At 38.9% G+C, this 25,000-nt stretch overlaps 1 protein-coding gene across 1 annotated transcript in view; it reads right to left on the reverse strand.

Annotated features, from left to right (window-relative positions):
- LOC136179321 (NLR family CARD domain-containing protein 3-like) overlaps nucleotides 1–25,000 on the reverse strand; it is a 94,583-nt gene that overhangs the window by 31,725 nt on the left and 37,858 nt on the right. The gene's annotated exons all lie outside the window — the stretch shown is intronic.

A 25,000-nucleotide genomic window follows, 5' to 3' on the forward strand; every position in this document is an offset into this window, starting at 1 on the left:
TCTGGCACTGAAAATGGCCATTAAGACCAGATTGTTCCACGACAAATTCATTTTGCCATGTTAAGAAATAAGGTGATAGCAGGTTTGAGGAATGCTAGGGCTGATTTTTTTATGACAATAATTAATGAGGCAAGGGGAAATTCTAAATGAATATGGAGTCAGTTAAAAAAGCTCCTGGGTCAACAAACCAAAGCAGGAAAACAAATTGAACTTAGCCTGAATGGAAACCTGACTAAGGACCCAGCTGAAGTAGCTGGAGCTCTTAATCGATACTTTGTCGATTCTGTAGCAACTATTGCACAGAGCTTCTCTGCTAAGCAGGTTAATCTGTGCTTGGCAAACAAAACAGAGCCAGCTTTCCATTTTATAAATGTTAGTGAATCAAAGATCACAGAAATTATTAGATCCCTCAAGCCATCAAAAGCAAAAGATGATTTTGGGATGGACACAACAATGGTTAAGGATCTTGGTGCAGCATTAGCCAAACCCATCACCAAAATCATTAATCTCTCAATATCACAGGGTGAATTCCCAAGGGTGTGGAAATCTGCCGTTATTTCACCAATGTACACATCTGGTGATCCCCATTCACCCTGCAATTATAGGCCCATCAGCATTCTTCCTATTATGTCTAAAGTTGCAGAGAAATCAGCGGCTGAGCAAATTATACATCACCTGAACAACAGCTCTTATCACCTGCATCCAGTGCAGTTTGGATTCAGATCCAACCACTCAACAGAGACAGCTAACTGCTTCTTCATTGAAAAAATCAAATCACTGCTAGATCACCGTGGCATTGTTGGTGCTGTCTTTCTGGATCTCAGAAAAGCATTTGACACTGTAAATCACAGGGTTCTTCTATCTAAGTTATCCACCTTTAATTTCTCTGCTGATGCACTTAAATGGGTAGAATCATATCTCTCCAACCGCTCTCAAAGTGTGTGAATACTTAATTATCAATCTGACGCCCTCTCCTTGTCCACGGGCGTTCCGCAGGTTTCTATACTGGGCCCACTTTTATTCTGCTTGTATGTAAATGACCTGCCATCTGTGTGTCCTGAGGTTAACATTCAAATGTATGCTGACGATACAGTTTTGTATGTGCGTGGTTTAACAAAAGCAGAAGTTGCTTCAAAACTAACAACCGCAATGGTCAAAATTACAGCATGGCTTAATCAGTGCTGTCTCCAACTTAACGTGTCTGAAACTGTTGGTATGTTCTTCACTAAAACAAATGACTCAAACCAGATATCCGATCCAGATATACTTGTGTCAGGAGAAAAACTACAGATTGTAAAAGAATTCAAATACCTTGGCATTGTACTTGACTCCAACCTGAACTTTAAAGCACATGTAAAAAAAAGTCTGTAAACAAATTAAATTTAACCTTGCCAACTTCAGATTTATCAGAAACTCCATGTCTACTGAAGCAGCCAACATGTACATGCATTCAATGATTTTCTCATATATGACCTACTGTATGACAAGCTAGTCTCAGGCAAGTCACACCACATTAAAACCACTACAGTCTTTGTATAAACAGACAATAAAAGTTTTAGACAAAAAACCAAAGCAATTCCACCACTGTTCAATCCTCAGAAAATACAACCTCCTGAGCTGGGAGAACATGATTAAACACAAAAATGCTCCTTTATAAAATCTCACATGGTTTGGCCCCTCCCCCACTCAGAGAGTTTGTAAGCATATGAACAAACACACATCACTTCAGGAGGGGTGTCTCAAGAGGCGACTGCATTATTCCTCTAAGGAAGTGTGCTTTTAGTCAGTCGGCCTTTTCTGTTCCAGCCTCACGTGAATGGAACAACATCCCAACAGTTATCAGAGAGAGCAACACATATCGTTCATTTAGTTCACATCTGAAACACTGGCTATTTGATAACCACATCTGCCAGCACTAAACCTGTTCCGCTCGCTGCTGCCCCCTTGTGTCTGGTTGTTGATGAATGTGTGCTGTTTTTTAAATGAATGTGGCCTGCGTGTTAGTTGTCTGTTGAGGTGAGCTTCAGGTATAGCTCACTCAATGTTTTTTATGTGGCCTTCTGTAATTTGTAATTTGTACGTGTTTATTGTATATTGTGTTACATGTTGTCTTGTTGTGTGCACGTTACATTTACTTTTTATGAGGTTATTGGATACGTGCTTTTACTAATACTTGTTTTTGTAGCTTTTAGCAATGTTTGAATTTGTTTTGTTTTTTTAGGGAGCCTTTTATAAAATCTGGCCAGGGACAACAGATGAAAATGAGCCTTTTGGCTAACTCGGCATATTTACTGAAATGTTTATTAATATGTCCCTGTAAAATAAAAATAAATAAATAAATAAATAATTATTGTCTACAATAACTCCAAGAAATTTTATTTCAGCCACTCTTTCAATTTCCACATCATTAATCATAAGTTTCTTGGTCAAGCCAGTTGATCGGTTCCCAAAGATGATAAATTTGGTTTTACTTAAGTTCAATGTTAGTTTATTTGAGTCAAACCAACTCTTCAGTTTCTTTAATTCATTTCCCACTGTATCCAAAAGTTTTTCCAGACTGTCCCCACAGCATAGTAAATTTGTGTCATCTGCAAATAAAATAGTTTTTTAAAATACAGGAGACTTCACATATGTTATTGATGTACAGAAGAAATAATAATGGCCCCGACACTGAACCTTGGGGAACTCCACACTTTAACTTCTTCTGTTGTGATTGAGCATGATTGATTTGAACATATTGATATCTGTTGTCTAAGTAACTGATGAGCCAAGTGAGTGCAACTCCTCTGATTCCATATTTCTGTAGTTTTATTTGTAATAAGTTATGGTCAACTGTGTCAAATGCTTTTTGAAGATCCAGGAAAACTCCTACGGCATAATCTTTGTTTTTGACGGCTGTTGTGATCTCTTCTACAAATTCTATGAGTGCCATTGAGGTGGTCCTGTTGTTTCTAAATCCATACTGTTGATCATACAGTATATTGTGTTTAGTAATAAAATCATGTAGTCTTACATAGTATAGTTTTTCCAGTATTTTGGAGAATTGTGGCAGTAAAGAGACCGGTCTGTAGTTTAAGAAAATGTGTTCAGGAATTATATATTGGTATAAACTTAGCAATTTTCATGTTATTTGGAAAGACACCATTTTTCAGGGATTGATTGCAGATATATGTATATATATATATATATATATATATATATATATATATATATATATATATAAGGTTTTATCACAGAGTTAATTATACTTTTCACCAATGTCATATCAATATTGTTGTAGTCTGTTGAGTTCTTACTCAAAATCTTTAACAACATCAATAATTTCTTCAAAAGAAGAATAGAAGTCAATCTAAGTGAATTAAACATTTATTTTGGCAAACATAGTTTTATATTATTATCACATAAAGACTCAAATTCTACAGACACATTAAACCAAATGTTAACAAGTTTAGAACGACTAACAGATAAAAGTTGAAACACATCCAGCAACAATCAGAGTTTTTAAACACACTTAAAGTTAAATATCATCAATTTACACTCAGAAACCAACAAACCGTCTGAGACTGTTTCCAGAGACTAACAGCAGTTTGGCTGCTTCAATATCAGGGTTTTTCCTGCATAGAGAATTCTTTGGGGCCCCCCAAAGAGGTTTTAACCAGCGGCAAAGGAAAATCACGAGCGCCAAAAGAAAAAAAAGAAGATTCAAATTGCAAATCAAATCCTCTCTGAATGATAAAAATATCTATACATCAAACGACTGTTGAACAAGCAGAACATAAACTTAAATACGACGTCTCTGACTTCTAGCAGTCATCTCCCCTCTCATCCATTTACGCATGTGGCTCGCGCTGGATAGCCAGCTGATTACTGCGGTCAAGCCAGCCGCTCCTCGAGTTTACATGGTGAAGTGAGCCGCCCCTAAATCTGAAGTGCCCACGTATTCTGATCTTTATGGTAAATGCTCCGGACTCCAGAGCGAGCAGGAGTAACAGACAGAGAGAGCGATGACGTCAAGTGCTAAATGCCGAAGTCTGACCATAAAACTGACTATGAGATACACGTGTATGAAACGGGAGGAAACAGAATACTGTTCAGGGAATAGCTTCGGAGGTCGGGGAAGTTAGTGTGAGAATAATTCTGCGAGTCTGCGGTAACTTCCGTTTTTCAAAATAAGGTGTTCACAATTTACAAAAAACAACAGTAAGAAAACAATAATTATATATATATTTCTTACATAAGTACACCATGATTCTGATATGGTTGGACTTAAGACTTCTAAGACTACATGCATGGGTACTATGAAGTACTTTTACTGTGTGCTTTCGGAGAAATCCACTGTCAAGCTCCCTTACACAGCACAGCTCTCTGCAGTGTTTTAAATGTGACAGTACCAATTTGATACGCTCTTTCAGAGCTACATGTTACACTTTTAATATTTTGCAATAAACACACATACAAGCATTTTTCAAATATGAATAATCTTTCACGAATAAAAAATTACATTGATGACATTTTTTTACATTTATTACAAACATTAACATTTTCGTAGAACATACATATGAAATTACAAAGACTATGAACACCAACAACTACATCTAGCTAACAATTGGGATTGCAATAAAATCCAACTCCTTATAATGTAATTGTATTATCTACTCCACAGCTGAGCTCCTATCTCCCATGAGAAGACTTAATTCTAATATCATTATTGAGCATATGCATTTATTTTTTAATTTGTGGGGGGAATGATGAAGAAGAGGTTGGTTTTTGAAAGAGTACAATCTCTGGTAACACATGACAGCTTCTTTTTCTTGATTTTGTAAAAATCATCCTTATGTGCCATAAACTTGCTTACTTTCTATATCTTTGAATTATTTAAAAATATTTTGTTAAAGTAATAATAATAATAATAGACTTTATTTGGCATGGACATCACAGATACATTGGAATACCAGATGCATTGTTTAAGTGTTTTAGCAAGCATGCTAGTTCTCAACACCGGTCCACAGGAGGCTTTAGAAAGGAAAACAATTAAGATAGGGAGAAAAGCGATATAACAGAGAAAACAATAATGGGAGAATAAATAAATAGAACCGTAGAGCAAAGGCAGTATGATCAAACAATAAACCAGTCAGAAGCTATTCATGTGAGCACTGTTGTTTTGATTTTAGCCATTGTTTGAGTCCTCTGTTAAAAGCATTACTGTTGCTCTCTAATTTTATGCCAGTGGGCAGAGAGTTCCAAAGTTTTGCCCCCTTTGCAGAGAAAGCAGACTGGCCAAAAGATGTCTTGTACATTGGGACAAGACAATTACCGCTGACGGAGGCTCGTGTGACTGCCCTACGAGAGCTCCGATGCCTAATGGCTAATTCAGATAACAGTGGTGACACATGATTATTTACACATTTAAAAAACAGTTTAAGATTACTAAAATTTATAAAATTATCAAAGGTTAAAAGGTTGTGTTTTTTTTTAAATGCCGCAGTGATGCCATCTCATAGGTTTCTGGTCCATGACTTTTATTGTCTGCTTATATAAAGAAACAATAGGTTTTAATGTAGTTGGAGAAGTTTGGGACCATAATGTGATGCAATATGACAGATGTGAAAAAATCATTGCATGCATGTATAATTTGGCAGTTTGACATGAAATATCCCTTCTAATAAAACAAAAACAATTTAGATTTGGTTTGACCTTCTTCACAATGTACTTATACTGACTGTCAAATTTTAAATTCTCATCCATGATGATGCCCAGATACTTAACTTATTTTACTACTTCAATTGCTTCATTCTTAATCCGTACCTCAAATACATCGTTTCCAGATCTGTTACGTATGGAGAAGCACATGGCAACAGTTTTCTTAACATTAATAGTTAAATGAGACAACTCGAGCCATTTGGAAACATTACGTAATGCCTCTGTTAGGTGCTCACCTGCTAAGCTAGCTGGTTAGTGGACACATGGATAACGGTATCATCTGCATACATCTGGCAGTTGGTGCCTGGACAGCAGTTTGGTAGGTCATTGATGTACACTGAGAACAACAGTGGACCAAGTACAGACCCTTGTGGTACTCCCATACTGTTGCAATGCAGATGAGACTTCACCCCATTGACCCTAACACATTGCTGTCTCCCCCCCAGGTAAGATTTAAACCACTGCAGAGCTTTTGATGACATTTGGAATTGCTTGAATTTATTCAGTAAAATAGTGTGATTGACAGTGTCAAAGGCCTTTTTCAGGTCCAAGAACACTGCCCCGACAACATTTCCTTTATTCAGTGGAGCTTTAATATTTTCAAGCAAATAGCAGTTTGCTGTTTCAGTGGAATATTTTTGTCTAAACCCAAACTGCTGTGGATGAAGCAGTTGGTTAGACTCTAAATGTTCCATCAATTGCTCAGCTACAATCTTCTCCAGAATCTTTGAGACTACAGGGAGAATAGCAATAGGCCTGTAATTACTTGCTATGTCCTTGTCTCCTGATTTAAAAACTGGGGTAATTATTGCAGTTTTCCAGCTATCTGGGAATTTTTTTGTTTGTATTGACAGGTTGACTAAGTAAGTAATTGGCTCAAACAAATAGCTCTGGTGTTTTTTGATTAATGCAGCATGAAGGTTATGAATATCCTTTGACATGGAGTTACTCATGTTAAAAATCATCTTTTTAACTTTGTCATGTGATACCACTTTTATACAAAAGGAGTCTGTGCGATCATGGTCAGGTTCTTCAGGAGATGACTCTGTAGTTTTGAAATGACTCGCTAACTCTTGTACACTCTCAATAAAAAAGCTATTAAAAACATTTGCAATAGACTCGTTACTATGAATTAAATTATCACAGACTTTAAGACAGTTTATTTTGGGGTGCTTTTGCTTACTGGAGTTAGTTAGTTTGTTTATGTGTTGCCACAATTTAGAACTACTGCCACTGGCCTCTTCAATGAGTTTGGAGAAGTGATTTGTCTTGGCCTTGCACAGTTCAGACACCACTTTGTTCCTCAAGCCAGTGTAAATAAGGTGGTCAGTGTTGTTTTTAGTTATTAGAGACCTTTTAAGAGCAAGATCTCGCTTTTTTATGATCTGAAGGATATCACTATTAATCCATGGAAGAGAGTATTTCTTGGGTCTACTTTTCCAGGTTTTTGTGTATTTATTTAATAATTCACATAGGGTAGAGGCAAAAATGTTTGCACTGTGGTTTAGATCTGATTCTTTAGTTACCTGTTCCCAGTTGACTTCCTTCAAATCATGTTCAAAGTCAGCTATTTTTGACTTGGGAATTGCTGTTGTTAAAATTAGATTTTCTGTTTTATTGTGGTGGATTAGGTGTTTTCTAGTTAGCTTTCTTACCATCAGTGTCATGTTGTGGTCCGAAAGGCCAGTAATGAGATTGTATATTTTTGTTACTCTCTCTGGTCTATTTGTAAAAATTAGATCAATAAGGGTTTCAGTCTTTCTTGTGATTCGAGTTGGTCTATCAACCCGCTGTTTGTATTTAAATTTCTCCATAATTGGCTTTAATTTTGATTTACCACTTTTTTCCAACCAGTTAATGTTAAAATCCCCAAACAACATACATTCACAAGAGTTGTCAACAACAGAAAGAAGCTTCTTCAGTTCATTATAGAAATGTACATCATGTGATGGAGGATTGTAAAGCACAGCAATATTACATTTCATGTTAGGAGAGAGAATTACATTCAATCCCATGCACTCCAAGTTTGAATTCAGTTCAAGCTCTAGGCATTTAAAATGCTCCCTAATATAAATTAAAACACCCCCTCCCCTTCCCTTAAGCCTATCTCTCCTGTAGCATGTGTATTCTGGTCTGTTAATAAGGTCGGTAGGAACATTGGGATTTAACCAACTCTCAGATATACACAAAAAATCCAGATTAGAATCAATAAGTACATTTCGTATCTGGTCTATTTTTGGTAGTATGCTTCTGATATTTATATGTCCTCCCAGGATTCCTTTGGGTTTAGTTTCAGAGTTCCAGATGATTTTGGCATGATTCACAGTTAAGAGTCTTAACTGCCTCTGTTTCAGTTTTGCGCGATTAGTTAAGTGTATTTTGGCCCTCACAGGACTCCGTGTTTGTTGACATTCGTCAGCTGTCATCGGGGGTTCACCATGAGGATGACAGATATCAGGCGTACTGTATGGATAAATACGAGGCACCGAACTCACCCCAATGTCAGTACCAGCGGTCAACAAGTGCTGCATCATGACTCCGCTCCAAGCTCCCGTCCGAGCCCGAGGGATGGAACAAGCCCGGCAGGCTCTCCCAGAGCACCTGTTGGTTCCCGACAACCCAGCGCGCCGTTTCCAGCATCGATGACTGGACTAGTCAGGGTGAGTTGCGGGGGGGTTGTGGATGTAATAACCGGTTGGAGAGGTTTAGACACTTTGGGTGATTCTGACTGCATTGGGCTGATAGCTTGCAACGTCGGATTGGCTGCTAGGTGGAAAAGGGGCCCGGGATTTAGATGGATATCTCCCGATAGTAGTAGCAGCAGTAGTAGTATTTTGGCTGAAGACGGGCTGTTCTTCCGCCTGATTGTAGTTGTGAGTACTGGCTTGAGCACCTGAGCACGGCCATCCTTAAGAAACCGCGTGAAGACTGCGACGTAACCAAATCCAAAGAGATTCAGTTGTGATTTTTCGGATAAAATGCCCAGTGGATCGGTAACATAGTGAGGATGGTGCGCTTTTGTGGCCTGAGTCTCAGGTGCATTGCAGGTGACTAAAACAGGCAGCAGTAGAAGAAAGCCACAGGTGAGAAGGTGGAGGCCGGTATTGTTTTGTCCATGTTTGCCTTTGCTTTTCATGCACAGTTTCAAGATAACATGCAGAAACTTTAAAGGCCAGAAAAAATATCTTCCAGAGTAGATTAAAGAGATTAAAAACAGCGATGTTAAAAGATTTCTGCACATGAGTGGAGCCTGCCAAACCACTCAGAGCAGGTGCTGCCATCTTGGAAAAAATAATGTCTGCAAAGATTGTGAAGGGGTTTAGGCTGGACTGAATTTCATTGTGTAGTGATCTGCAATGACAATAAAGGATCCATCCATCTATAACTAACAAAGACCTTGGCCCTCCAAATCCTTCATGAATACTGAACGAGAGGTCTCGTCCTTAACTATTCAAAAATAAATTATTTTAGAATAGCAGAATTTAATGTGTTTGACTCTTTTGAGCATGTGTATTCTAAATGGTATGATGCTCCCATGTTCTCATGCTCTCATGTTGCCCCATTTTAAGACTTTGTACCAGAAGTATAGGATGTAGAATTAAAACTATTCAAACCTATCCTTTAAATCAAACATGGAAAAGAAATGAACATTAAACAAATTTGAGTGTGTGACCTGGACAAACACTTGATGAAGAGTTTTCAAGAGAAAAGCCTAAAAAATGACTTTAACATCATTTCTTTACCTGCAATCCCCTTAACTTTTCACTCTCCTGTGCCTGACTAACCTCTGCCGATGGAAAGGAAACGGTCCCACCTCCAGCTGACGGTATTCAACATCACCCCGCTCCCGTTCTAACTCTCCTCCTCCCCCCTCCCCCTTCTGCAGCAGCGACGAGGACAACAAACCTCTGCAGGGCAGCCAGACGTCGCTGGACGGCAACGTGAAGGAAAGCGACAACAGCCTGGTGGACTACGGCGAGGGCGGCGACGGCCAGTTCAACGAGGACGGCTCTTTCATCGGCCAGTACACGGTGAAGAAGGACAAGGACGAGACGGAGGGCAACGAGAGCTCTGAGGCCACCTCGCCCGTCAACGCCATCTACTCCTTGGCGTAGCGCTGTAGCAGCAACACGGGGGGGGGAGGGGGACTAGATGACACCTGCTCCGACAAATCCTGACACCACACACCTGACACACACACACACACACATGAATATATTAATATATGAAACACATTAACACAGAGTAGACGCAGCAGGACCTGTCTGGAGGCGGCGTGGGCTTTCCTCTGCTTATAAAGACCCGGGAGGAAAACAGGAGCGGAGTTAGACCACAAGCCTTTATTTTGAAGTTTCCAGCTCGATGAGAACGGCCCGTTGGGAGGTGACGCTCGGACAAAGTGGACAGTACTGGTTTCCCCTCTGTGCTCTCTGCCTGCCCTTTACCCACACAGACTTGAAGTGTGCCTTCAGGGCAGCTTTCAGCACTCGGAGGCCTCAACAAGCGTCCTTTAGAGATTTTTTTTCTTCGGTTTGTTTCTGCTCTAAAACATCTTCAAACCGCTTCTGTGCGCTCCTTCCCCCTCGAAAAAAACCCCTCTGTGTAGCATCCCCCGTTAAGACGCCACACGAGGTCCCCCCCCCGACACACACTCACACCCCGTCCTGTAACATATCAGCTTCTAATCATCAAACTCCACAGGATGCCGGCAGATATGTTTATCATATTGATATTTACGCAGTGAAAGATTTCAGTTTTTTCCACAGCTGGTAGACGAGTCATCGAGTGCTGTATTCAGTCTTGGCACGCCTTTTAGTGCCATGCAAATCTATGCACTATCACCTCCTCAACACCAGTCTTTGGTTTCAATCTGGTTTGTAAAAGTACACACTTTGGGTTTCTTTTTTTTTACCACTTGCAGGCTTAATCACATGCTTTTAATCACTTTGCCTTGTACGATGTTTTTCTTACCTCTAATCCAATGTTGTAGTGCAGATGTTAAAAAAAACAACAGAAGGCTATTTCTACCACAAGCAGCGAGCCCCCTTTTACAGTGTGTTATAACGAAGCCCCATTTATCTAAAGATGATTCTTTTTTGGAGCATGATAGCAACTTAGTGCAAGAAAAACGGGAAGGCCGCAGAGAGGAAATGTAGTTTTGTTTTGAGGAACGACAGTAGACTACGACTCGGTGGTTTCCTAGTTAGCATGCAGGCTAATGCTGCATTCATGTCAAATGGGAACAATTACAACGGGCTTCCTTTAGGAGCTGTCGGCTTTTAGAGGTTTCGTTACACGCATGAACTGGTGAGCAATACTTCTTAAAGTGTGTTTTTATACCAAATCAAGCATTGCATTGTCAATCCACAAACAAAAAAAAATCACTAACGACGGGTGAAAGAGATTTAAAAATATGTCAAGATTCATGCAAGAGTATTCTCTGGATCCAACCACAAAGTTCCCGATCCGTCTTTAGGTCCCATTTGAACAGATTTATATTAGTTCCAAGCAGAAAACTTCTGATATGATATTTCCCAAAGGACATGAATGCAGCATGAGAGGCTGGGATCCTTTAGGTGTGTTCAGAATAAAAGGTTGCCCTGGATTATTAGATTTTCCCTTAATGACATCACAAAGGGCAGTAGCCCCTCCCCCAGGTGGGTGACACTCCCACAGCTAGGTGTTTGTTCTGCCCTCTGAGTCTGCCTTCTCACTGTAAACAATAGGACATGGAGCGAGAAAAGCACCGAGTACACCCAAGCCCTTCCAGAGAGGGGGCGTGGTCAGACACAGCTCATTTACATATTTAAAGGTACAGACACAGAAACAGCCTGTTCTGAGCAGGGCTGAAATAGAGGGGTTTATATGCATGATCAAATACAGGATCAGAGTGGATTTAGAACAAGAAACTTCACACACATGTTTTGAGGAGCTCTGAGACTTATTTAAACTGGTTGAAGAGGAGGAAAATATGTGACCTTTAAAGTGGAAAAACCTCAGACAAATTCTAAAGAGCTTGTGTGCATTTGTTAGCCGTCAGGGAGCTAATAACATCAACTTCTACTGAGAGTTCTTTCTGTTCCTGTCCTTCAGAGGACAGTGAGTAGAGAAGAGAATGACATGAGGTAAAGGTACCAAAGGTTGGACTTGAACCCGGGGTTGCACACTTGGAGACCTATAGTGTCCGCACATGGGGTGCAACCTAACCGCTGGGCCCCTGGTGCCCCAAATCATGATTTTCAAGCCTTTACAGTATTTTAGTTCATATGCAATGGGAACCACGTCTAACGCTCCTGAACTCTTTAGTCTGAACACACCTCAGCACAAAGACCTCCTCTTTCCTTCCCCTGTAGTTTTAATGAATTCAATCAATTTAAAAAATAAATAAAAGACCACATAGAAACCTTGAATTAAAGTTTGAGAAAAGATTCACAGCATGAAAATATAAACATTGAATTCACAGCCACCTTTGGAGAGAAAAAAAAAGCGTGTCAGCTTACCTTTTCGTTTCTTTAGCAGAGAAAGAAAAAGAAGAAATCAGTTTGAGTACCAGAACAAGATGGTAGAAGTCACATGTTGTCATGACGTCGCTCTGTTGAGCAGACTGATGGACTGTCGGTGATGATGCTTGAACGTCTTTATTCAGTTTGATACTTAACGTTCACCGAGTGCTCGAACTCAAACTGTTACCTAACGGCACTATGAAACCCTGAATCAACATAGATCTTTACTGCGGTCAGCAGCTGCAGCTCACATTGTATTTTACATATTTATTTTATATTTCTATTTATGACATCATGTGGATAGTATTAATATATTAGTCTTTAATTTAATTATTGTTATGAACACATTTTTGATCATCGTCAAACAGCCAAAATCAAAGATGTGTCGTCATGAGAAGCGTTCAACTCTTCAGTATGTCCCACATGTTTTCTGTAAACAAAACAACAACAACATGTCAGCGTCCAGTGAAAGATGATCTGTGTATCGTGCTGCTCTCCTCCTACTCATGATGTATTAACGCTCATCTGTGTTATTCAGATTTATGTAACATAACTCCTCCAGCACACAGGAACTTCATATCTGTACTTGTTATTTATTTGACTCATGTTCTGTACGTGTAAGTCCTGAAACAAAATCTCTTATCCTTGTAAATATTTAAAGGTTGATTCCCCCAGAGTAAAAAAAAATAAAAAATGCTTTATCCGGAAATAAAAGGAAATAAAAAAGTGACAATTCTGTCTGGACGGTTCAGTCCGTCAGCTAGCTTTGACTAACATTTGCACTCTGAAGAAGAAACAAGAATCACCCCCTCACTCCGTGTCGCCCCTTTTCTCTTTGACTTTTGTTGAATCTGGTTCTGACTGTGGCGAGTCGATCGCTCCCTCGTTTGATGATGGTTTGGATTCTATATTGTGAGAGAGGAATACGTTAGATTGTCTATGATGTAAATAAGATGTAAGTGCTCCTGCAGTTGTAGCTACGTCGAACTCAAGCTGCTATAGTATAGGCCGAAGAATCGAGCGTTTTCTGAGATATTTGAACAAACCCCCTCCCCCTCCCCCCCTTTCAAGTGTCTACATCTTTCTGAGACCACCGCATACACTCCCATAACTCTTCCCATAATGCCTTTCAGCTAACAGGCCTGCGATGCTGGAGTATAGCTCCTCCCATTTCAGGGGAATAAAGGTGGACGTGACATCATTTTAGACTAAATTTAAGAAGCTGACATCAACCTGACTTTTGGTTAGTCAGTTGCCTTCACTTTCTTAGAGGTCATGTGACCATATTTATATTTTTGACAGGCTTGTTACATCTTTATCTTGCTTGACGCGTTGCTGCGATAGCATCTCGTCAGTCACACAGATATCCACTTCCTGCTTCACCATCCATTTAACTCTGAAAGAGGCAGTGCAAATATATTCATCTCTTATTTAAATCCTGTTTAAAGTTTCACACAGGAACTTCAAAGTTCAGAAGGGTCACATGTAAGTGAGCCTCCTTCCTATGACCATATTTGGACAAAGGTCAGCTGCAGTTTTTGTCTCAATTTGCAGGAACACTTGAAATAGTGCTGACTCTGCAAAACCTGAAGAAGGCCCCTGACATGGGAGGTAGCATATACGCACATCCAGAAAATGCATTCAAATAAAATCTGATTCACAGATTATTCTCCAATTTCCCATCCTCTCTGCCCTCTAATCCCCTCGTCTAAAATCCTGCGTTCCCCTTCTCTCCTTCTGCAGAAACTCAAAGCAATATCCTGAGTTTGAATCAGCTGGCTGTTTTGTTTCTCTGTCATCATTTGTTTCTCAGTATGTTCACTCTTGCACCTAGCACAGAAACCTCAACAAAAAAAACAACAGAAAAACGGTGCTGACATAGAAAACAGGAAGAAAAAAAAAATCAAAAACTGGATTGGGAGCAAAAGTCTGAACTTTCTCACAGAACTCACTGGAAGTTTTTTTTTCTCCTGGATTTGGTCTGGAAACCTGCACCCTGCTCTTCCCACATGGCCTTTCTCTTTCCCCTTCAAGTGGATCACAGCAGGGGGGGATATTGTAAACTGGCTATATTACAAAGAAAAGAGAATTATGCATACTTGCTGAAACTCAGTGCTTTTTTTTTTTCTTGTCCTTTTTGTTTTGTGCACGATAAATTGAAGGTGCACACGGAGCTGAGCGTCTCTTCTTACTGTCTGCGTCACCTCAGCTCACCTTTCATGGAGGAAAAGAAAAAGAAACTGTCAGCTTCTCGTGTGTCTCATTTTCAAAATGCTGCAATGTCTTAGAATTTGACCGGTGCACATATGAGATTTGCGACTGGATTTTTAAAAAATGATTGATCACATGCTGTTTGGCTTTTTGTATGACTTCTCATGTTAGCATCTTCTTGTTTTTACCATGTGTATCAGAGCAGCTCGTCAAAGTCTCGCTTCGACACGCAAAAATAACAGCTTTTGTAAGGTACATACTCAACAGAAAATGGCATAAATATATTCACCATGTATGCGTGTATGATGAGATGTTGCAACTTCTGCTAGCGACGCCTTCTTTATAGTAAAGCTATCTCCTTTTCTCTACCTCCTGACGCCTGGTGCTTCTGTTCATCTCTGAGCTTTTGTCTCGTTTTTAAAGCAACATTTCATTTTCATTGCAAAGATCAGAATCAGAATCAGCTTTATTGGTCATGTATGCTGAGACACACACCACAAGGAATTTGTCTTTGGTAACTGTGCTCTCAATGTACAAAAGTTATAACATTAAAGATAAAGATAATAAAAGCAAAAACACTAATAAGGCTAAATAAGTCAAGGATAAATCCAACTTTTCTTTACTTATTTTTTATTGGATGAAATTACCATTACAGAGTCATGAACATCAAATGCATGGACAGACATGTTTAATATGTTGTAGACATCTACACGTCTTTTTATCAACAATAAGGACAACTATAAACATTGAACATAATTATAACTGTACAACACAAACATCCATCAATCAATCAACTAAACCACTTTTACTGTTCAGGGTTTTTTCAAATCTGTAGTTTTAAACTATAAAAGGAGGGTTATTTGTTCAGCCATTTAGTTTTATGAATTTAATATTTTGCCCACATAAAAAAACAGATTAATTAATATTTATTTGCTGATAAATTGGACTTGAAAATTAATTAAAAAGTCAATTCTTGTTGGATTTATATTTTTTCCAAGTTTCCTCAAAGGTATTTTTCTAAATCAAACAAAAAAAGCAGTGTCATGAAAACTGCAAAAGAAGGTGTTCAATAGTTTTTAGTTTTAAAAGGTTCATCTTTTGAAAACAGGAAGGAAATGTTTACAAACACACATTTAGTATTAGTTGTCACAGGATTGTATTTATGTAATATTTTAAATAGAAATTACTTCATTTTATTTGTAATTATATATTTAAACAGGAAAGTAAGGAGCCCCTGAAGTCCTAAAAAGTAAAAGAAAAAAAGAAAATGTATATATTGTGCGCACAAGTTTTTATTTATTTTTTATTTTTTTACTTTTTTGGACTTCAGGGGCTCCGTAGTAAAGAGAAATGAATTCTGCGTTTTTTATTTAATTTATTAAGGTCCATCTATTTTTACAAAACCTGTCATATTTCTCCGACGTCACTTCCTGCCACTTTATCCTGGCGGGACGTTACTGCTGCTGATTGATGCTCACCTGAAAGTAGACCGAATAATTAATACGTTTCTATCTTCGGACAACTTCCGGGTTCACCTGAGGGAGATTTTCTTCAGTGGAGAGGATGAAAACAACTCTTCATGAGGTGAGTAACAAACAGTTAGATTTAAAAGAGGACTCGAGCTAACGGTCAAACCTCAGACTGTAAATATTAAGTTTAAATCTCGTGGACGAGGACGTCATGTTTCGGTTTGTCACGTTTTCATCTGGAAAGAAACCCGAGATTTTATAATAATTCATTAAAACATGACAGATGTGTTTAGCTGTGAGATGAGTCTCAACACTTGTAGTTTTACAAGTAAATTGTTTAATTTAAATATAGGCTTACCTGCGTTCTCCCACTTTCTCGCGAGACTTCTTTCATAAAACATCTGCTTTTATATTGTAAAGTCATGAAAGGTTTACAGAGGTACTCCAAAACCGACTATTACAGGTAAAGATATCCAGATATGATGCAGAAGAAATGTTTAAAGGGCCTGTCAAAGAGTGTTTTTGAACTTTTCATCACTTTTTCTCTCATTGTTCACCACAAAGCAAAAGTAACAGTTAGAAGCAAAAGGTAGCCCGCTGCTCTTACAATTATTGTACAAATATTTTAGAGGTGAGCGACTTAATATGTGAAATATTTAGGGACACGTACCAAAGCTATGGTACCAAACTACAGCACGTTGTGCCATTATCTGGACCCCTACTAAAGTGAGCACTTCTAATTCCAGGGTCCGGTCCATACATGTTAACATAACATAAAAGTCTACAAAGATGTAACACATCACCTCTAACACTGCTCAGGAATGAGGAGACGTAAAGGCATGTAGGTGTTTCAGTCTGAAGTCTGTCAACATTAAAAAGATCAGATCTGCTCCTCTTCTGAGCTTTATGTTGACTTCATAACAATCTCTACTCCTTTAAGTCGAGCAGCAGAAGAGTGTCAGTGTGTAAAAACAAAAGGCTCATTTATTAGCTGAACTAAATCTGCAGGAGTTTTCCATGTCACTGATTACAACAGAGGCCGATTAGGACGGGACCCTTAAAACATTTAGGGACTAATTCAGAGTATACTCACTTCTTCAGGCTCCACTTTGCATCAGCAGACCATTCAAAATATTAACAACAGAATATGAAGAAGATACATTAGAGGGATTCAAATAGTTCAGTCGTAATTTGAGGTCACTGATGGCGTTTATGTTTTATTAAAGGAGAAAATAACAAATATGCTAATGTCACGACTTAATGGTTAGGCTTAGAAATCAGTTTTTTTTAAATGTTCCCACCACTCCGCTGTTTTAGTAACACCACTGGGAACAAAACTAATCAAACATCTCTGTATATTCATTTCAAATCATTTAGTTAACTCCTCCCCTGCTCTGTGTAAGATGATGTGAGGTTTCCAAACGATATCCAGCAGTCTGCGCTGACGATCGATCTCTTCCTCGTACTCCACGATAGTTCTTTTAAAAACTACAAAAATGTCTTCCGCAGCAGCCGTTAGTCGCTGGTTGATAAACTCTCTCAGACTCTCAGCTGAACACGTTGTTGTGGTTTTATTAAACTTTAAAAAAAGATGAACTAGGACAACAGGAAAGTCTGAGAGGAAATGTAGCTGCGTTCAAATCTGGTGCTCGCGCTGTTTCCTTCCGCTGTGTGTCACACTATAAAGTATCCTACCGACGGTGGAGGTGCGGCAGCCTTTTGTTCCGCTTTCTGTGGATTTATTTAGTTCAAAACATGTTTTTATTATCAGAAACAAGACGTAAAAAACTTCTCTTTATTCAACAAACTAGATTATATTGTACAGTGAGTTACTATGGTTACAGATAGACAGAAAGTGTGTTATTAAGGTTAGCCTACAGGGACAGTGACTTACAGAGATACTTTATTGATACCGAGGGAAATTCTATAATTACTAAAGTTACACAGGGACAGACTGTTACCATGGTAACATGAACAGTGGTTTACTAAGGGTACAGGGACAGTGAGTTACTATGGTTACAGGGACTGTTACTATGGTAACTGGGACATGCTGTGTCTGTCTGGAATATGCTCCAATCTGATTTTTTTTCTCCACAATGAAACTAAAATAATGATATGAATTATATACTGAACTAAAGTCTATATTTACTGTGTCATCCAAAACTTCAGGTCGGCTTCATGAATTAAATCATGAGGAATTAACTTTTCCTCGATGGGACCTGGAGCCTGATGAACATCTGAAAACAAACGAGTCAAGAGGACAAAAACATAAACATCAGAAAATAACACCAACTTCATGTTTGAGTCAAATGAAGTTTAATTTCAAAGAAGATTAATGTACAGCCTTAATAAAATCCAGACTGTGATATTTAATAAACAGAAGTGGTTGATGTTATTTAATGCAACATGGCTGTCGTATAAGAGGCGGATTGGAAGCAGTGAAACTTTGTGTTGACATGGTGTCAGTTATTTAAAAAGTAAATCACTTGTAGAATATAGAGACATTATTTGAGTGAATTATCAAGAGTAACACACATGAACAACATGACAGAAAGATCACTGTGTCTGGCTTTACACCAAGAGCAGAAACACCAGCCCATCTTAAAACACGGGGTTAATTAGATCAGACGAGGAACTCGTAGAGAATGTGTTGAAGAAATGTGGAGAACATGTTCCCTCTAAAGTGAAGAAGAGTCCAAGTATTCAGTTACAAACTACAGAGAGACTCAAAGAAAGCTCAACTTCCTTCACACTTCACTTCATTACAGAAGTCCAGTCAAAGATTCTTTTTCTGCCTTTGAATCGCTCCACACTCCTGTCCACTAGGGGGCAGTGATTACAAAAAGAGACATTAAACTTGAACATGAAATATAAAAACATAAGAACAAATAAAAGAGCTGGCATCATCTATCTTTCTTTGTGTTTCCTGACACAGAAATAATCTCTTCAGATCGATCAGTCTGGGAGGAAACTGTGGAAACAGTGACACCTGCTGGCAGAAAGCAGTGATAGCAGCAACAGAACCTAAACATGAATTATTATTTAAATAAAACCCTCCACAGATTGAATTTATTTCTATTTAAAATCCTGAGATAATAAAAACAGAAGGTTCAAACATCAAAGTGTAATAAACATCAGAAGTTAAAAATAAAGATAGTTTGATAACGTGTCCGTTGTTACCCTGACATGATGAATGAATATCAATGATTGAGTCTGCATGTTATTCAGCTCTTTTTATATCATCTCATATTACATCAAATATTCAGGTGCTGACTCTGCACCTGGATCCAGACATCCTGTTTGTAGTTCTTTTAAAAACTCAGTGAAGCCTCCTCTTTGTTTTGATCCAACAAAGAGACGACTGATTTATTATCAGACGACCAACGACTCGTGGTTAAAAGCAGAACTTCACACTTTAACTTGCACAGCTGGAATCAACTTCTACTGTTATCTGTGAATATGAGTCAATGAATAACCTGCACCACTACACATGTCCACAGGGTGGCGCTGCAACAGAAACATTCATATACAAATCAAAGAGTTCATCTTCGGTCGTTGAGTCATGAAGCAGTTTAAATTCAGAACATGAGAATAGAAAAATGTCCGAGGTCATGGTCCTGTGTGTGGCGGTGGAGCTGATCTCAGAGCAGCTCAGACTGCAGCACTGAGAGTCATCTGCACTGTGATTGGTCCGTCAGACTCCCAGTAACACAGCCCAGTTAAAGACTCATCAACACACCAGCTGCTGCTTCCAGCTCTGTGATCAGCAGGATCCTCTCTTTAAAGACTCACCTCCTCCAGCTGTTGATATAAAAAGACATAAATGAGAGATTAGACTCTGAGAGAGACTTCATGATGATTCTTTATATTATTCATGATAAACACAGACGGGGCTCGCTCCAAGCTATATAACAGAGCTACTGACACCATATGAGCCAGCCCGCAGTCTTAGATCCTCAGGTGGGGGCCTCCTGGTCGTTCCAAAGTCGAGACTTAAAACTAAAGGTGACCGGGCCTTTTCAGTCAGGGCCCCTCGACTTTGGAACGACCTCCCTGAGGAGATAAGACTCGCAGACTCCCTCACTTCTTTTAAATCCCTTCTTAAAACGTACTTTTACAGACTTGTTTTTATGTGATGTCGTCTTCTTAATGTCTTTTCTTACTGGTTTTACTATTTTTATCTTCTTTTACTTCTTACTGTCTTTTATTTATGCTCTTATCTTAACTCCTCTTATGTTTTAACTTAATGATCTTACTTACTTTGTCTATTTATGTTTTATATTTATATATACTTTTTATTATTATTAATATTATAGTTTTTATTTATCCTTTAACCACTTGCTTCTATTTCTTTTTCTGCTCTTACCTTCTTATTGCTGTTATCTTTTGATTTTCTTTTAGCTCTTTTAGTTTCTTACATCTTTTTAAATCTTTGCTCCTCTTGGTCTCAGCTCGTGTTGTTGGGTTCTTGTGTTTCCTGGGTTCTTATGATGGTTCTTGTGATGGTTCTTGTGATGGTTCTTGTGATGGTTCTTGTGATGGTTCTTATGATGATTCTTATGATGGTTCTTATGATGGTTCTTGTGTTTCCTGGGTTCTTATGATGGTTCTTGTGATGGTTCTTATGATGGTTCTTATGATGGTTCTTGTGATGGTTCTTATGATGGTTCTTATGATGGTTCTTGTGATGGTTCTTGTGATGGTTCTTATGATGGTTCTTGTGATGGTTCTTGTGATGGTTCTTGTGATGGTTCTTATGATGGTTCTTGTGATGGTTCTTATGATGGTTCTTATGATGGTCTGGTTCTATATGTCTGTTGGGTATCGTGCACTTTGGGTTCTTTTCTGTTGAATTGTATTTAATTATTTTTAGTATTTGTTATGTTCTTGTTGTTGTTTATGTTCTTCTGTGTTTGCTTTAGTTTGTTCTTGTTTTTGCTGTTTGTCAAAGCACTTTGTAAACCTGTGTTTTTGAAAGCTGCTGTATAAATAAAGTTATTATTATTATTCTGATCATATAATATCATCGTTATCATGATTATTCTGATTATCAGTGATACAGAACATCCAGTATGAAGAGCAGCAGGGACTTCAGTCCTGCTCAGAAGTGAAGTGGGCGTGGAAAGTAGCACGCCACCTTTCAGCTCTCGTGGTCACGTGTTGGTGACTTGAAGTTTAAAGAGACAGAGAGTCCTTGAAGGCATCATCGTGTCACAGACAGTTGAGTGATGTGTTTACTGAGAGTCCTTGAAGGCATCATCGTGTCACAGACAGTTGAGTGATGTGTTTACTGAGAGTTCTTGAAGGCATCATCGTGTCAGAGACAGTTGAGTGATGTGTTTACTGAGAGTCCTTGAAGGCATCATCCTCATGTCACAGACAGTTGAGTGATGTGTTTACTGAGAGTCCTTGAAAGCATCATCGTGTCACAGACAGTTGAGTGATGTGTTTACTGAGAGTCCTTGAAGGCATCATCGTGTCAGACAGTTGAGTGATGTGTTTACTGAGAGTCCTTGAAGGCATCATCATCATGTCACAGACAGTTGAGTGATGTGTTTACTGAGAGTCCTTGAAGGCATCATCATCATGTCACAGACAGTTGAGTGATGTGTTTACTGAGAGTCCTTGAAGGCATCATCATCACGTCACAGACAGTTGAGTGATGTGTTTACTGAGAGTCCTTAAAGGCATCATCATCATGTCACAGACAGTTGAGTGATGTGTTTACTGAGAGTCCTTGAAGGCATCATCATCAAGTGTCCCTCTGAAGAACATTTCTTTGTTTGGTGCAGAGTTAACAGAACTTCACGTCATATTTCAGAGATCATTAAACTGAATTTATTCTGACTTCAAATAACAGAAAAATAACAAACATTAACTTTGCTCTAATCAGTTTGATGAAGAATGTCTAACTGCTCTCAATCTGAATGGCTACTCCTCATGTCTCTTATTTTTCGTCGCTTGAACCGGAAGTCGTTCTGTGCCGCCATGTTGATGGACGTCTCAGGTCTCTTATTTTCAGCACAGAGGATCGAGGAAACTTGAGACCAGCCTTCCAGGAAGTCTTTTTACAGACAGACACGCCCCCTTATCAAATATCACTAACTGACTGGATCAGACTTCAGTGAAACTTCTCAACATTAGCAGAGTTTAAACCTAGAGGAAACACTGATATCTATAGCAGGAGAAAATCACAAATTGGCAATGTATGCTGATGATATCTGAATTTATTTCTATAAGCCTGAACAGTCAGGTGAAGTACTAATGAAGGTAATTAAACACTTTGGAGTCATTTCAGGGTACACATTAAATACAAATAAGTCTGAGGGAATGCTAATGGGCTGTACAATCGGGGATGAAATCAAACAGAAATAAGCATTTCATTGGGATGTTGAGAGGATAAATTACTTTTTTATCCCCCAATTAAGATGTTAGAAATGAGAGAGAGATTAATGAGCATTATTGTAACGCTGATGTTCTGAGTTTTAACTCAACTTCCACATAAGTTACGCGAACGTGCACGAGCCTGCTGGTTAAGAACATCGGTAGGTAATCAGTGTTGATAAATCCCATGTTCTTAACCTGCAGGCTCGCGCCTGCATCGTGGTCGGGGGCACAACTCTCTCTGGGGGATTAATCAAACAGTGACGCTCTCCCAACAGAACAAGCTGGACCAAACAGATCAGTGCGCTCTTTTGAACTTACTGCGGAGCGAACGCTTCACCAAATCATCTAATAATACAAATCCAGCCATGATGTAACATTTCAAAGTAACGCCTGTCACAGACGACTTTTTAAGGTTTTCACACCAATTAGGCAACGGGTCTGTTTCAAACCACACAAAATCACTTATTTTGTGTTTTGAATTTAAAAAACTGGGAACATGCATCCAGGTTGAGATGGATTCTGGCATGCTGTGACACTCGTGGTGCTTTTTATTTGTAGTTTCAATGTTCTACCTCTAGATTCTGTGTGTGAGCATGCTCAGAGCTGTGCTTATGCTGGGGGAGCAGCATTGGAGCTGGTGACACTAAGAGACTGGACAAACTCATTAAGAAGGCCTGCTCTGTGATAGGCTGCAAGCTGGACTCTTTCCTCTCATGACAGAGAGGAGGACTCTGAACAAACTGTTATCCATTATGGATAATCCTGATCACCCTCTGCACACCCTACTGGACAAACAGCGGAGCAGCTTCTCCAACAGACTGATACAACTCCGCTGTCATACAAGAAATCCTTCTTACCAAAGGCCATAACTCTGTACAACAGCTCACCTCATGCGCGCAGAGAACTGTCATCATGATAATATCTGTCTCTCCATACTGTCATCTGTTCTGCACATGTTAAATTTACAAACTACTCGCCGTTATATTGTATAGTTTCTGCTTATAATATGTCTACACTCATGCACTTTAACTTGTGTCAATACTGTCCATTTACAACTCTGTTTTTGCACATTTACATTCAATCTTCCATATCTAATCTTCCTATTTAAGACTAGTAATGCTTAGTTAAATCCTGGTTGTATATATTCACAGTCTTAGTTTTGATAGTTTTAGTACTTATTTACTTTGTATTTAATATTATATTGTGTTTAGATTTGCTAACATTGTGTTTTTTACTCATATATAATGCCACAATTTCCCAGTTTGGGATCAATAAAGTAATTCTATTCTATTCTATTATATTTACACACATTTCTAAGTAAAAGAACAAGTTGATAAATTCCACTCTTTGTGTGGGAATGTTCTTCCTCATTACGCACAGATCCGTGCTCACACACTGTTGATAGATGAGCCCCCTGGACTTTTCTCCTTTCTTCTAGGTCAGTGGTTCTCAAACTTTTTAGCCTGCGTACCACCTCCGAAAATATTTGGCTCTCCAAGAACCACCATTATGGTAGACGTTAAAATACACTGTAGGCCTATTTCTACACACATTTCATGCAAGAGGCAAATTAATTCATAAAAAGAATATTATTTATTATTGACTGCTGGCAGCCACACTGTAGGCCTAATAAGGGCTAGTGCTAGAACTGGCACACACAAAAGTGCAGAACAATAAAAATGACAACTTTATACCAACAACCTGTTTGGAAATATTTAGTCTCCAGTGTTTCCCACACAAACACGATACCTGGGCCCAAGTATATTTCCAACCTGTTCTCAATTAATTTTTCATTAATTCATAAAATTGCTGCGTGCCTGAGAGAGCGAGAGAGAGCGGGGGAGAGAGAGAGAGAGCTCGTGAGAGTGCAGGCGCCGATCTGCAGGCTCCGTGCAAACAGCGCCGCTTTATTATAGCCTAAGTCTCTGCGTTCAACATAGCAAAACTGCCTTTTAAAAAAAATCCCTCTCGACTCCTACGGAGTGTTAAGACATCAAAAGAGAGCAGAATCACATCAGCTTCAGAGCTCCAGAGAGAGAGATAGAGGGAGGGGGAGCGATAAGGTCCGCTGTCCGTACATGCATCAAAACTGAAGCTTCTCCTGGCTCCGTTTTAAAAATGTTAATGTACAGCTGCTTGCTGCCGATTGTGTGCTGAACTCCAATAAACAACAGAATATCTGTTAATGTAGACCTACAGCTGCTTGCTGTTGATTCAGGACTGAACTATAACAGAATATCTGTTAATGTAGACCTACAGCTGCTTGCTCTTGATTCAGGACTGAACTATAACAGAATATCGAGTGGAACTTTTCAAAACGCGGGGCGTACTCCTGTTGTTGTTTATGTCTGTGCGCGAACATAAATTGAGCAGATTAAAGTTGTTTGTTGCAAAAACTAGATTAATTTAGAGGGGAAAACACATTTGATATAAATACAACCCAATAGATACAAGACAGATAAGATAAGAGTACGACAATAAAAAAATTGTCATTTTATGCTGAACGGGTTTGTTTTTTATATTGTGGAGATTTCTTTGGATTCCACCACAGAGAGCCCGCGTACCACCGGTGGTACCATAGATTGAGAACCACTGTTCTTGGTGTATTGTTTTTTTTTCAGCACTTTTGTAGTAATTTGTTTGTATATTTAGTCACTTCTAACTTCTCATCTGCCTTGGTATGATGTTTACATTTTGATGATTAACGTTCTTTGTTTAAATGTGTAACCT

This window comes from Labrus bergylta, chromosome 5, assembly GCF_963930695.1.
Source record: "Labrus bergylta chromosome 5, fLabBer1.1, whole genome shotgun sequence".
Classification (NCBI taxonomy): domain Eukaryota; kingdom Metazoa; phylum Chordata; class Actinopteri; order Labriformes; family Labridae; genus Labrus; species Labrus bergylta.